This window comes from Solanum pennellii, chromosome 7, assembly GCF_001406875.1.
Source record: "Solanum pennellii chromosome 7, SPENNV200".
Lineage (NCBI taxonomy): Eukaryota > Viridiplantae > Streptophyta > Magnoliopsida > Solanales > Solanaceae > Solanum > Solanum pennellii.
The window spans coordinates 5,012,818-5,018,972 of NC_028643.1; the positions used below are offsets into that span (position 1 = coordinate 5,012,818).

The 6,155-nt window shown below is 29.5% G+C and overlaps 1 pseudogene; it reads right to left on the bottom strand.

Moving 5' to 3' along the window:
• Window positions 1-1,785: 1,785 nt before the first annotated feature.
• On the bottom strand, window positions 1,786-4,636 carry LOC107025620 (annotated as a pseudogene).
• Window positions 4,637-6,155: the final 1,519 nt, after the last annotated feature.

Consider the following 6,155-nt stretch of genomic DNA (forward strand, 5'->3'; position numbering starts at 1 on the left):
TTTCTTCTTATGGTGACATATATTTTTTTAAAAATATATATCTATTGTTTCATGCATCATATAACAATATTATTTATCTATAATTATTATAAAGATGGAAGTGATTTTGCTAATTTATAAAACTATTCTTCAGAACCCTTACTAAGGAAGAATTTAATTCATATATTTTGAGAAATACTTAATTTTTTAAATTTTTTTTTTAAAAAAATGACTTTTCTTATAAAAGTAGAAAAAATAAGTTTCGTAAGTACACGCTCCAAGTTCTTTGTCTCCTCCTTACTCGTCCACCTTTTTACCCTGAATCCCCACTCCTTATCTCATAGTGTTTTGCTATGCATAAACACTTTTGCGATATTATTTTATTGCATACTTATCAGATATTATAAGAGTGATAGAACACTCTTTACAGATAAAAATACACAGATCTCGTAACAAATGCATACATTTGTATTCAAACTATTATCAATTGAAAGTTTCTTTAAATATATATTTATATGATAACATATTTTAGTGTTAACAGTTGAATCAATTTCTAAAAAGGTATTTTCAATTAAGAGTAATACTGATCGATTTCTTGTCCTTCGAAAAAAAAACAGAAGGGAATCAATGCTTTCTAATTTAAAAAGAGTGAATATTCAGTTTTATGAATTTTATTTTATTTTTCATTATGACAAAAAATGTGTGATCATTTGGTAATGGCCATTGCTATTGCTCAAACTTGTTCAACATTGAAATAAAATTATTACAATAATAATTTTTATATAACTTGCTAAAATATTCAAGATAGTAATTGAAAATGGTTACATTAAAACTAATACACTTTCTTACATATTTTTCAATACAATTAACCTCTAAAAAATTGAAAAATTTAAGTCATTATCTATTAAATTAATACTACTTTAATTAGAAAAAAAATTTATTTATAAAAATTTTATTTTTAGTATTAAACTTAATTGAAAAAAGAAAAATATTTTAAAAATTCATGCGGAGTAAAGCGGGTTGAAATGGCAAAGATTGTTGTGTGGACGGAGTGGGGTACGTTAAACATTTGTGCGGGCTAAGCTCAATCCACCCCACACCTACCCATCGCAAATAACATTTGCAATCATTTTTCGTCACAAATATGTATATTTTTTTAACCAAAATTTGATATCTATATAGTATGTAAGTTTATTAGGAAAGGGATGTTGCTTGACACCCCTCGGAGAAAGGTAACTCTACCCCTGCAAAATATGATAAACAACACATAATAAGCACTATAAGGGTACGACTAGTACTACGACATGCAATAATTAATAATAAGCCTATACATTCACAAAGCAAGATAACATTATACCCTTACTAACATTCTAACCTAATACACGACACTTCTTCCTATCTATGTTCTTGCTAATATTGACTTCAAGTTGACCCTAATTTTTTCCCAAGGTAGAATTAGGATTTCTAAATTTATATTTAAATTAGAGAAAAAGAATCTAGAAGATGAGTTATCAATAAGCTATTTATATGTATAGTTTGTTTGTTTTTTTAAAAATAATATATAATACACAATTTCAGTCAAAGCTAATGATATTGTCAACCAGTAAGCAGAATTGTGATCCGTCCTAATACTTGTATGTGGTCAATAATGTACAAAGGTTTTTTTGTGTGTACATATGTTACACAATGTCCAAATTATAAATAACATATTCATGGGACAATAAATAAAATAAAAAAAAAAAGCGTTAAATCTACTTAGATATAGGATAAGATGGATGTGACTCAATGACTAAAACCGGACTATAGTCAAATTAAATTGAGATAATTTGCAGTCACGGGTTTGAACACGTGGTATGGAGAAGCCTCAATAAGTTCGATTTGCCATTTCAAGAGATGCATATACACAATCCAATCTCCATTTCCTTTAGGGCTTGGCATTGGCATCACATATCCCGCTTTTCCGGCCCACGGAAAATGGTAAGACCAGAACGCTGGTTCACCCCATCCGAAATTAATCTTTTTCACAGGGAAATGTTGCCCCGATGACACTACCACCGCGGGTCCATCACCATTCATCGCATATATTTTTGCCATGGATGGTTCAGGACGATGAGCCTCAACCCAATCTATCAGTCCAAGAAAATGCTCTTGTGTTTTCGCGATATCAACAAATTCATGGATTACATTTGCCACCCAATTTAACGATTTTTCTTTTACATCCTCAACTATTTTCTCTCCAAATGGGATGGAGAGAACATTACCAAAATACCCTTTTAGCGACTTATCCACATTATTTATGATCAATCGAGTCCGACCATCGACCACAATACCAAACCTAAAATTGTTGAAACCCGAAGATTCTTTATTAATTCCACATGCAATAGTTTTCCACAGGAAAGCGCTGAATATTCAATTTTAGACCTTTGGGACGTGCCTTTTTGGTCATCATGACAATTGGCTAGTGATTGAAGGTGCTCAATTTTGTCACCCGTGACATTGTAAATTCTACTAATGACTTGATCATTAGGGTTAAGGATTTCGGATTTCATGGGAGGTAGGGTTGATAGTGGTACATATAAGTCATCGATCGAGTCATCATAGTAACCAGGATGTCGAGGAAAAAGGGATGATCGTCGAAACGATGGGAGCTGAGAGAGTGGCTTGGATTGAGCTAATTCAGACCATGACACAAGAAACAAGTTGGCTGAGTATGCATCAGCAACTCTATGATCAAATGTGCAACCCACAATTATTCCTCCACATTTGAGTTGAGTAACCTGCATCAAATAAAATTGGGTATAATTTCAAGGAATTAAATAACTTAACAAAAGGACAAAGTTAGGTTATGGGGTTGTTTATTTTTATATTGCTCTAGCAGAAGAGTTATACCTCCTTAATCTTAATTTACGTGTCCTATATATTTCTATTTTAGTGTGTTTAAAAAATATATCGTCTTCTATATATATAATATCACAAATTTGAAAAACTTAATTTGTTTTTTTAAAACATTGTGATTATTTTCTCAACAATCAAGACAGAGTATTTTTGTTGAAAGCATGATTAGTTAAGTAAATAAATGACGGAACACATAAATAAGTCCTTTAATTTGGCTTTTTTTACATTTAAGTACCTTTCATCTATGGTTGTATACAAGTAGACGATACTTTAACTTGTGTAAAATTGAGCAAGTAGACATGTGAGTCCTGTGTGGCATAATATGCACACGACACCATGTAGGACGAAAAATTGTCATGTACGATGCCAAATAGGACACGTGTCTATTCGTTTAGTTTTATATAAGTTTAAGTGTCTATTTATGCATATTCAAACTAAAGGACATATTTATGTATTATGCTAATAAAATATGTTTAATATATACTCCTTTCGCACATTTTATTTGTCCACTACTTTCAAACAAAAATCACTTTTACTTGTCACTTTTTACATATAAAATACCTTACTTTCTTCCTATTTTACTCTCAACATCAAATCATATCTCCTACGGATGACTAAACACCAATTAATATGGATTAATGTTGATTATTCTTTATTAGGGTATACAAAGTCCAAACTGGACAAGTGAAATTAACCGGGGGAGTAACAACTTAGCTTATGTAATTCGATGATGAAGATAGTCACACACTTTAAGTGCTATTAAAGTAGACAGAAGTATTATACGAATTCGAATCACAACATCACTATTATAATTTTTTTTGTGTTTGCCTCTTGAAGAGAATCAAAACCCTTATATGAAGTGGTAAGTTCATGATTTGACGTTTATGGATGTAAGATTTTAGTAGTTTGAAGTAACTATATTCTAACTTAATAATTTATACATTAAACCCATCTTTCGAGGCAAATACAAGATTTAAATTAAACTAGACAGTTACTTAGTTTTGTCAAATCCATAACCCGAATCGTACATCTACCTTTACGCTTGTCAAGGGAGTTTTTAAAATCACATTGGTCACACACCTAAATGATTAATAAATATTTTCAAATCATGTTTCGGAAAAGTCTTGGATATATCATAAATAATTATTCTCTTCAGCACCTCACACAAATAAAGTTAAGGTCTACGTATTACACCTTATTCTTTTCATATAAGATTAAATTGATTACTGAATATATTGTTATCATTGTATTTATATGTTGGGATATTCACTAAGTCACATGCATGGAATAAATAGGGAGAAATTGTTTTACACATAACTATTAATACCTGAATAGCAAGAACACCATGCTTCTTTTTAGGAACAAATTTTCCCTCAATGCTTTCATCTGGATTATAAAAATTAATCTCTTTAAGCTCAACAGCACCAAAAGCTTCAATAAAAGAAACACCACCATTATTGCAAAGAATCTCCGGTTCTCCGGCTGAATTTTCAACTATATCTCCAGAAAATGCATAGTAAGAAACTAATGTTTCAGCCAAAGATGTTTTGAGTATTTTCTCGATTGAGTTAAATTCTAAATTTATATTAATTTTCTCCGAAACAATAATGGGATTTAGATAGCAGAACATAACTCCGACCTCCAATGGAGGTAAGAGCAAATCAAGATTAAATAATGGTAGTCAATGTTCTTGCATTGGCAACACTGCTGCCACTACTTCACCCTTGTTCACTTTCACATTGAAGTTTTTCTTTGAATTCATCTCTTTGGGGAGGGGTGTGTGTGTGTGGAGAAAATAAGAAGTGTAAAAGGTTATTGATATATTAGAGTGATGGATTGATGGATGAGATAGTTGTATTTATAGAGTAAAAGAATTTTTATGTTATCAAATAAAATTTTTAGATGATTATAAGTAACCAATCACAAAAAAAAATTAAAGTTTGTATTATGAATTTTAAATAGAAAATATCTTTTTAGAGGCAATCTATAGGAGAGAGGTAATAGAAAGAGAATACTTATTACTCAAAAGGGAAAAGGGTCTGATATACCCCTCAACTTTGTCATTTAGAGTTGATATACCCCTTGTTGTGAAAGTGGCTCATATATATCTCTACTTGTAAACAAATGGTTCACATATACCCTTTTCCTCTAACGGAAATGAAAAAAAGATAATTTTAATCTAAATTATTATTATTTTTTAAAAAAAATATAATCCTATATGAGTAAATTTAATCCTCGTCAAACATATTTTTTTTGACTTTTTTTTATTTTAATGACTAATTTATAATTATTATTTTGATAATCAAATTTATTTATGTTTCACTAATATTCTTGTAAAACTTATTGTAGATGACCAAATTTTTTCTTCGAATACGAAATTAAATTACAATACACACACACAAAAATAGTTTAATTTTTTCTCTCTTTAAATTAAGGAATGAAAGAAAAAAAAACAAAATAAGAATAAGAAACTCAAATAATTATAAGAAAAGAAGTCAAAAAATAATTTATGTATGAAAAAATTAAATATACCTTGAACTTTGATAGAAGAATCATATATACCCCTAAATATTTTTTTTTAAAAGTACAAGTAATAAATATAAATTTAAAACTAATTTTTTAACTTCCGTTAAATGAAGGGTATATGTGAGCCATTTTGTAACGGCAGGGGTATATGTGAGCCGTTTGTATAATGGTAAAGACATATATGAACCACTTTTATACCGAGAGAGATATCAGCTCTAAATAACAAAATTAAAGAATATATGAGACCATTTTTCCTTTATCCTTTTTATCCCTTGCAACTATACAAAGAGGGGTAGAAAAAGGATTCATTTTTGGGTGTGTGTAATATAATAAGAACAAAGAGAAGAAAAAGAGTCACGTGGTACACTATGGTACGAGAGCGGTAATGTCGGTTGTTTTTTTTTTGACAGTCAACTGTAGATTTATTTCTCAGTCTTTTTTTTTTTTTTTGGAATTTACTCAATCATTCTAATATTATTTTACTACCTATTTAATTATTTAAAATGTTGGACGTTTTCTTAATCAGAACATGGCAAAAGAAAAGAAAAATAAAATTTAGTGGCGGTGGACGAAAAAGGACAAGTACATGAGCACATGATTTAATCTTTTAGTTTATAAAATAACAATTGTAAGTACAAAATAAACATTAAACTTCTCATGCAAATATTTAAATTTATTGATTACTGCTCAATTTAATTTAACCATATATTATAAAGGAATAAAAGAAGAGTTGTTTTAATGTTGAGGAAAAAGGG